At 44.8% G+C, this 8,800-nt stretch overlaps 1 pseudogene; it reads right to left on the bottom strand.

Annotated features, from left to right (window-relative positions):
* Nucleotides 1-7,712: 7,712 nt before the first annotated feature.
* On the bottom strand, nt 7,713-8,415 carry LOC144798079 (small nuclear ribonucleoprotein-associated protein B' pseudogene; annotated as a pseudogene).
* Nucleotides 8,416-8,800: the final 385 nt, after the last annotated feature.

Genomic DNA, 8,800 nt, shown 5'->3' with positions numbered 1-8,800 from the left:
TTCGATAAGAGGTGACCTAGGTAGGTCACTTCTTGTCGGCAATATTGAAGCTTGGAAAGTGACACCTTGTGATGTAAAGCACACAGATGACGCAATAATAACAGCGTGGCCTTTTTACAAATTCTCTCAGTGTCTGCAGCAATGAGCAAATCGTCCACATACTGTACAAGAGTAGCACCTTTAGGCAAAACAATCGTATCAAGCTGTGTTTTCAGAGCTTGACTGTATATTGATGGACTTTCACAGTAGCCCTGAGGAGCGCGCTTAAAGCGGAAGCTGCGACCTCCTAAGATGAAGGAAAAAATATCCCTGCTCTCCTCAGCAATTGGGATGCTGAAGAAAGCATTCTTTAGGTCAATCACCGAAAACCAAGATGCAGATGCTGGGATCATAGTTAATAATGTGGTAATGTCGGGGACAACTGGGAATTGTGGCACAACTATTTTATTCACCTCTCTAAGGTCAATCACGAATCTGTACACAGGTGGCTGAGAAGGGTCAGTTTGTTTTAAAACAGGCAGAACAGGACTATTGCAAACGTTGCCTTGTGTTTCTTCAATCACATCCTTTTCAATCAATTCGTAAACGATCGCTAGCAAAGCTTTTTCACCCTCATTAGATATTTTGTATTGGGGAATCCGTGGCATTTTAACGTTGGCTTTCAATGTTACAACATATGGTGGAATTTCTAAAAGACCTACATCATTAGGACCAGTGGCCCAAAGAATATCTGGGAGAACCGACAATTCTGCTGGAAGTGCATCTCTCGACAAATACATGGGAGAAACTACTTTCTTACCTAAAGTAAGTTGTACTCCTGAAGGAGAACAGTACAAAGTTGCATACAATCTTTTTAACAAATCCAATCCTAGCAAGTTTTTGCCACAACCTGTTGTCAGAATAAGGGGTGCTTCGAATTCACAAGGACCAACAGAAAGAGACAAAGAGTCAGAAATTGGATTTCTAACTGGGGCGCCAGAAAAACCTACAGAAACGTTCATTTCGCCAGACAAAGGTGCGCCAGGGAGTTTGGAGTGCATAATAGAACTCTTTGTAGCACCAGTATCCAACAGAAAAGGCTCTGACACACCTGATGTAATCACCTCAACGTAAGGTCCACTCTGATCTACTGGAACTGAAACAACTCCCTCTCTTTGCCTATGGCTGTCCTAGCAATCATTATTCTCCAAATACTCGTCTTCTGTATAGTAATCATCAACGTAGTATTGAGCTGTCCTGTCAGATACGTTATTTTTCTGATCAAACCTGTTCATAGAGTTTTGTGGTGGAAGGGGACGTGCGTTCTGAGGGGCGTTTCCACGCCCTCTACCTCTAGGTGCTTGCTGACTGCCACGACCTTTCCCACCAGAAACTCCATTTGCACGTTGTAATAGAATAGGACAATTATACTTGAAATGACCCTCTTGTCTGCAATATGAACACTGGTTGGGGCCTACAGGTACACGGGGTTGAGTATACTCGACTCTTTGCGAGTTCCTCTGATACTGTTGAGGCTGCTGAAAAGTATTTTGGTAGTGATTCTGACCATTATTATTTTGATTACCACCACCACGTGGCGGATAGGCTTGCTGTAGCAAAACCTTCGTTTTTAGTTCTCTAGTTTTCTTTTCTACTCTATCTTTCTCATCTTTGTCTCTATTCTCGTAATAGTGTGCAGTAGCCAATATCTGGGCTGAAGATGAGACTGCCCAAGAACTTTCTGAATCCTTTAATTTTTTACACAATTCTGGAAGCAGATTGTGCACGAATTTATCGACAAACAATCTCTGACCACCTTCTGTGGTCATATCTTGACCGCTGTGGTCAACGAATGTTTCCTCAAATCTGGTGAAGAAATCTGAGACTGTTTCTTCTTTCTTCTGCTTGCATGCAGACAACTTATCCCAATTTACACGTATTGCAGGCATTATCGTTTTCATGTAATCTACTATTTTACCAGGGAGTTCTGCTATCAAAGGCTCAGGCTTGGCACCACCAACTTGTCGGGCATCTGCAGCAGTAATATTAGCCCATGAGTCACCTAATTCCTGATCATGATCTATATGACGAATTTTACGCCATAAAGTCTGTGGAACAACATTCCCAAATAACATATCGATATCGGCTAAATTCATTATACATGACCCAGCAGTTTGCGACAACTCTTTGTAATACCCTGCAGGATTTTTACGCGGATCGGGTAATGTTTGTTTGAGTGCTAAAACTTCAGCTGGCTTCCATGGGACATGTACCCATACACGCTGAAAGTGTGGCAGAATAGGTGGGACAGCTGTCGTGTCACCATTGTGGGGGAACTTCTCTCATAGGGTATTGTCGCGCCTTTTTCCTACTAGATGTACTAGGCTCAGATTGGGACCCAGAACTGCTCCCCTTACTCCGATATGATAACAACATTCAACTGCTTTCTCCACATCTGGACCTACAATCATACCCTCTCCGAACTTAAACCGTACACGACACATCTCTTGTGGGATGCATTCCAGATCATTGTCTTCTAAATCCTCGCAAAGGAAAACACACATCTGTTCGAAAACATATCTCTGTGTCGCTGCTTCCCATTGATGGAAGACTTCCATGACAGACTGTACATCATATTTTACAGTGTCCATGACCCATTTCCGTGCTAAACTATTCAGTGAGTCTCTCTCTTGATAATCAGGCAGTCGACTTCGCAACTGTCTTCTTCCCATGTTAGGGGTCGTAGTAGGCGACCCGAAAAGAGGTAAAAGAAGGTTAGTAACAGTGCTGGCCATTTTCTGCCGAATGGAAGGTGAAACTGAAGGAAGAACGGATGGAAAAACGGGGTGAGATAAGGCAGGGGCAGAGATAGCAGAAGAGGTATCAGGGGAAATAGAGGGGGCACTAGGCAAAATCGTAGAGGGAGCATTAGGAGACGTAAAGAATACAGTAGGCAAAATCGTAGAAAACACAGGTGAAACAGAGGTGGTCGGTGGGCCTGGAGGAGGCTGCACCAAAGGAGTAGGAGCCAGCTGAGGAACAGTTGGTGGGTGCTGTGGAGGAACAGGAGGCGTAGTTTGCGCAACTAAAGGTTGCGGGGGTGCCGTGGCATTCTGCGCATAGGGGGGTGGCGAATTTAGTAAATGCGACATTAATGGGTCTTTTTCACGCTCTTTTGCTGCCTCTTGCTGAAGAGACGGCAAAACTGGATAGCATTTATCTACTGCCATTTTACGTTGCCTGTGCAACTGCTCATTCATCTGCTCTTCTTCATTGTCTTTAAACTGCATAGCAGCTTGCATTACTGAAAGTCCTCCTTCTCTCTTATTTTTCTTAGCTAATTTGATTTCCTTTTGTTTGGCTTCTTTACGCCATAGGCGGAAAGAGTCAAACATTGCCGGCCGGGCTTTCTTTTTAAAGAGTTTAACTTCAAGGTTGTCTAAGATTTCGGAATCAAAGCTACCATATTGGGGCCATTTTAAAACACCATCTTTCCTGGTGTATTTAATCCATACTTCGTTGTAGGTGATGGGGCCTACCCCATGTTTCACATATAACTCGTAAGTTGGAGTTCCAACTGGAGGAACCGGACATGAGTCCTCCAATCGGGAGTCCCTATTATTACCACCAAGACAAAACAAATTTCCAAGTCTAAGACTAGGCATCTTTGCTCTCTAGTCTAGTTCCAAACTTCAAAGGATTATCGATTACGATATTTCTCGTGAATATATGAGTCCTTCGGTTTTGGTGCTTGCAAGTACCAACAAATTATCCCAAAGGATACCCAAGACTAAGACCAACTAAGGACTGGGAGACGCTCCACTTATACTTAACTGAAATATCGATGACGTCACCAGAAGACTCGTCTTAGTGTTTCGCTCTACCAAACTTCAAGGGTCCAAATCAGGGCGATAGCCAGGGCAGCAGTCCTTGTAGCCGTCGGGAAGCGGGGAACCTCGCAGCAAAGACCTTCGGACCACGTCGACATGCAGGGGTCGATGAGGTGGTTGGCCGTCCTCTGGAATTTCCACACGAAGCTCCTCACGATCTTCTTGCTGACTGGTACCACTGGAATCGCCCCAAACGTTGGGCGCCAGCTGAGGTACTGGGTTTTTAAGAACCGGCACAGAACCGGTAACCCAGCGATGTCAGGGTACACCCAGAGACCTCGGGTTCTTCCTGATCCAGACCACAGAAACTCAGAGTCTTCTAGGTGAAGTCAAAGATTAGTTTATTGGCTGCAACCAAGGTAACAAGTGTCCTAGAAGTACAACACGGGGAAGTATATTCTCAGGAGACTGCTCGCCTTTACAAAATCAGGCTTCTCTTCTTATACACAATTTTAGGCTTCGGGCAAAACATTCTTGGTTGTAAAGTAAATCGTTAACATATTTCCAATACAAAGAAAAAGCAGAGTCATGATGACATGTCCATATTTCACTTCGTGCTGCCTACAACAAATCACCCGGCAAGGCACAACATTTCATCAGATATCACTGGACCCTCAATAAAAACGGGCACCTCCCCACCATAAAGCAAGTGAAGCAAAGGAGCAGAGGTAGATGTGAGCAAGATACGTCAGGTGTGTGCGCTGAAATGGTTTTATGGCTTGTTGAGCCTTGATGCTATCTTGCTCGGCCACTGGGAGGGGAACTGACCTAACGAGTTCGGCCTGGGGCAATGGTTCCAACTTGCACAGGTCATGGAAAAGTCGATTAAGGAGTATGTGTCCTTGTGGGATTGAATTCAACTGGATTAAGGCCTATGTAAAGGGCAACACATAAATGGAAGCCAAGGGTTCAGAACGCAAATGACGATTTCGAGGTGAAATCGTCACTCGAATATGCTGAAAATATACGTACATGATGTACTCGTCATTCTCGGTCTTTTGATACCAAATTCGTCATGTTTCGCCGAAGTTTTAATTCTCGAGTCCAGAACGATTACACAAATCCAGATTTTCAGAACCACATCTGGTCAGCGGAGAATGTTAATAAGAGATCTTCTATTTCATCCACTGCAAGGTTTAGTAGTATGTGCAGTTGTTTTTTGTCTGGGATGTCCGTGGCTTCCATGTAACGCTCAAATTTCCTGACCCATCTTTCCCATCTGATACCCGCTTGCGGATCCGCCAGGCTGAATGGTAACGGCCTGCGGAATATGGCTTTTGCGCCTTGCTTCTCCTCGTTATCGCTCATTTCCTTTCTTTTCGTGCTTCAGCTCCTCCTTTTGTTTCCTTTACTTCTTTATTTATTTATTTCTTTATCTATTTTCTTTGTTTCCCTTGTATTTTGCTTTGTTGTGCTTTCTTTCTCCTTATTTGCTTCACTTTAGCCTTTTTCTAGCACTATTTTCACTGTCTCCTATGTTTCCCAATGGCCGCCTGACTTCAAAATGGCTGCCTCTGATTCTTTGCTTCTCATTTTCTGGTTTGCCTGACTCTAAGATGGCCACCGTATTCTCACAAGGTTTTTTTCTTTTACTCGCTTTGCCTGACCTTTCAAAAAGGCCGCCGCTCGTTTCTGGCTTCTGATTGACCCGCTCTGCCTGATTCTAAGATGCCCACCGTGCTCTCGCGATAGTTTGTTTAAACTACCGCGCGGCTTCCTTTCTTCTGTCGGCTTTATTTTACGCGCTCAGGTTTGATCTACACGCTCTCTTGGATGCGGGCAGCACTTCTCTTTACCGCTCACCGGCGGATGCTCCTTTTATTATTTACGCCTCCTCAGTGCTCTCACCAGTGTCAGCAATCGGGTGGGATCCCGCGTCGCATTCTTTGGCTGGTATTCGGACCAGGGTGGGCTCCTGGCTCTGCTCTCTTTTTCTTGGAACAGGCAAATTTACTGCACTTCTGCTTCAGAGATCCTGCCTTCCGTCGCCAGTTGTTGTGTCTTCGTTACCACAGATGCACAGGAGACAGGTAAGGATCTAGACAACTTTATTATAGATGGTATGCTAGCTACGTGCACACGCACGTCTGCCCACGTCGATCCCTTATCCTTGAATGCCCCCTCCCACGCCCAAAGACCTCAAACAAGCCACTCAATCACTGGTGCTATCTAGACTCAACTATGGGAATGTAGTCCTCACCGGGACAGCAAAATTCCACCTAGCTCCCCTCAAAACTTCTCTCAATGCAGCAGCCAGAATGGTCACCGGAGTTAAGAAATATGAACACATCTCTCCCGCACTCAGAGAACTAAAATGGCTCCTGGTCGAAATTCGTGCCAGTTTCAGAACCGCCTGCCTCACGCACAAAGCCCTGCACACTGGGAAACTCAACTACCTGGCCTCCAAACTTAAGAAGGCCGGTCAGGCTAGGAACCTCAGGAGCTCCAATACCCTACTACTCATCCCTATGAAGACATGCAAACAAAGAACAGCTACTCAATCAAAATCTGGAACTCCATCCCAGCGGATATCAGGACTATCCCTTCCTTTGCAAAATTCAAGTAAGTCCTATAAGTCCTATTCCTCAATCGTGCATTCGCGAACCGAGAACCGACGCTAAGGCGAACCAGCATGCACTATACAGCACCCTGACACTGTGTCATTAAGACCTACCTCTTCCCGCTCCCCGTACCTTATCGCCCCCTCCTCCTGAAAAAGTTTCAGCCCAATGACAATGTGCCCCCATCGAGGTTATCGTAGGACTCCCTTCCCCAATGTGGCACAGCACCCTAGGACTTCCGAACCAATATATATACCTCCGTCTTACTATGTGACTCTTGTATTCAAATTTGTTGTAAAGCACTCCGATACCCTCGGGTCTGGCCAGCACTATATAAAACAAAATAATAAAATAAAATAAAAAATAAAGGTGAACCCTCACCATCTTTTCTTACAGCCGTGGTAGTGAGTTTCTTAAAGAAAGATAAATTAAGGAAAACATTAACTCCTACAGGCCAATTAGTCTTTTAAATATAGACTACAATATTTTCACTAAACGTTTAGCAAATAGGATTAGTAGTGTTATAGGATCGATTGTTTACCCAGATCAATGCGGATTTGTGGCAGTACCAATGCAATTTTTTTCATAGAAGTCTTAGATTATATGACACAGAATAAAATACCAGCCAAGGTAATGTTTTTAGATGCAGAAAAGGCTTTCAAGTTAGTATCTTGGGAAAGCATTTTTACAATCCTTGGAGGATTTGGGTTTCCAATTTTTTTACATTTCAAGTGATTTTTATTATGCATTTTTGAAAAAGAACAAGATATACAATCAGCTGTTTGTAAAGAGGTGACTTGGATACATTAATTGTTGGTCCGTAGCTGGTTTCCAAAAATTTTTATCCAAATAATAACTCACTTATACAAGGGTGCCAAAGCGCAACCTATTATTTTTTTTAAGCTCTTTTTATTTGTTTGTGCTCAGAAAATAAACTTGGTAGGATACATTATGCAATTTTGAAAGTTTGAGTCATTTTGTGGTTACAGACAGGTAAATGAACATGAAGGATAACTGAATGGATAGTGAATCACAGTAAATTAAATGGAAACCCCCTTCCCCCCAATGTCTAAATAAGTTTATTTAAAAACAGTAACATTTACAAGTAAATTAGAAAAATGTACACAAACAGGATCTTCTGACCATTTTCCCCTAGGCTGAGACACTTTCCAAGGCACAAGGATCCCAGCAACAAGAATATATTCAGACTAGAAATCCATTCACCATATGCGGCACTCCATGATGAAACTTTCAATCCACGAACAAGCCAACATCACTAGACTTACGACCTGGGAGGCCGCATGCCAGGTGGTGAACCTCTCATTCCAGGGGATGGGGGCCTCATGCCAGGGGCAGCATACCCATTAAAGCCCCTCTGCCGGGAGGCATGCCCATAGTTGGACCCATTGGGGGCCTCATTCCAGGGGGTGGTTCCATCATGCCTGGAGGTGGTGCGCCTCTGCCAATTGGAGAGAGTGGTCCACCCCTGCCACATGGCTGGTAAGGTGTTAGTGCTCCCACGATAGTGGCACCAAGAGGTCATCCTCTGCCCTGTGGGGTCATCACCTGCTGGGGCGGTCCACCAATACCTCGCACTGGACCAGCCAAACTGGCAGGTGCCTGTGGCATTGGGCACCAACTGGCACTCCTCTACCTGCAGCAGGGCCAACGCCAGGGCTTCCTGCAGCTCCTGCTAGCGGAACACGGGCAATACCAGTATCTTTTGTGGGTGGGCATTTTACAGTCATGGACACCAAGTTTTCCCCTCGGAGAAGCACCAACTCCAGGACTCTCTTCTCTTCACGTTCTGGTTGTTTAGAATTCTTGGGTTTGATCTTTCTAAACTCATCGCGGTCGCACAAAATGAGGTTCATGTGCTTGTCGAAGGCTTTGGAAGTTCCGATGAAGATGCGACCATCTTGCAAGATACAGTGCATCCTGAAGTCTGTGTGCTGAAGCATCTTATTGCTCTTACCCACAGTCATGGTTGTGGTTCGGATGCCGCCGATTGGCGACGGATTCTACTCAGGAAAAATAAATTCCACCAACGTCGACAGTCCTCGGAAAACCTCCTAGGGCCCCATATTTTCTTCCATTTTTGCTGTTCTGTTTGTTGGCACCAATCCAAGCCAGATTTGCACTCGGATATTTTGGGAGGCTGTATTGTTCACCAGTATTTTGCTATTATGTTTGGCGACCATGGCCACGAAGATCAACCATATTCTCGTATATCTGGGCCATGCCGCATTTCGAGAAATCGTCAACATGAACCATTTAGACTCCAGTTGGATTTCGACTCCCGTCACCTCCGCCATGGCATATCGTATATTTTCCCAGTAGTTTTGTATCTTTCGGCATTCCTACATTGTA

Source organism: Lissotriton helveticus, chromosome 12, assembly GCF_964261635.1.
Source record: "Lissotriton helveticus chromosome 12, aLisHel1.1, whole genome shotgun sequence".
NCBI classification, from domain to species: Eukaryota; Metazoa; Chordata; class Amphibia; order Caudata; family Salamandridae; genus Lissotriton; species Lissotriton helveticus.
The sequence above is the reverse complement of the archived record's forward strand: the minus strand, read 5'-3'. Positions and strand labels throughout refer to the sequence as shown.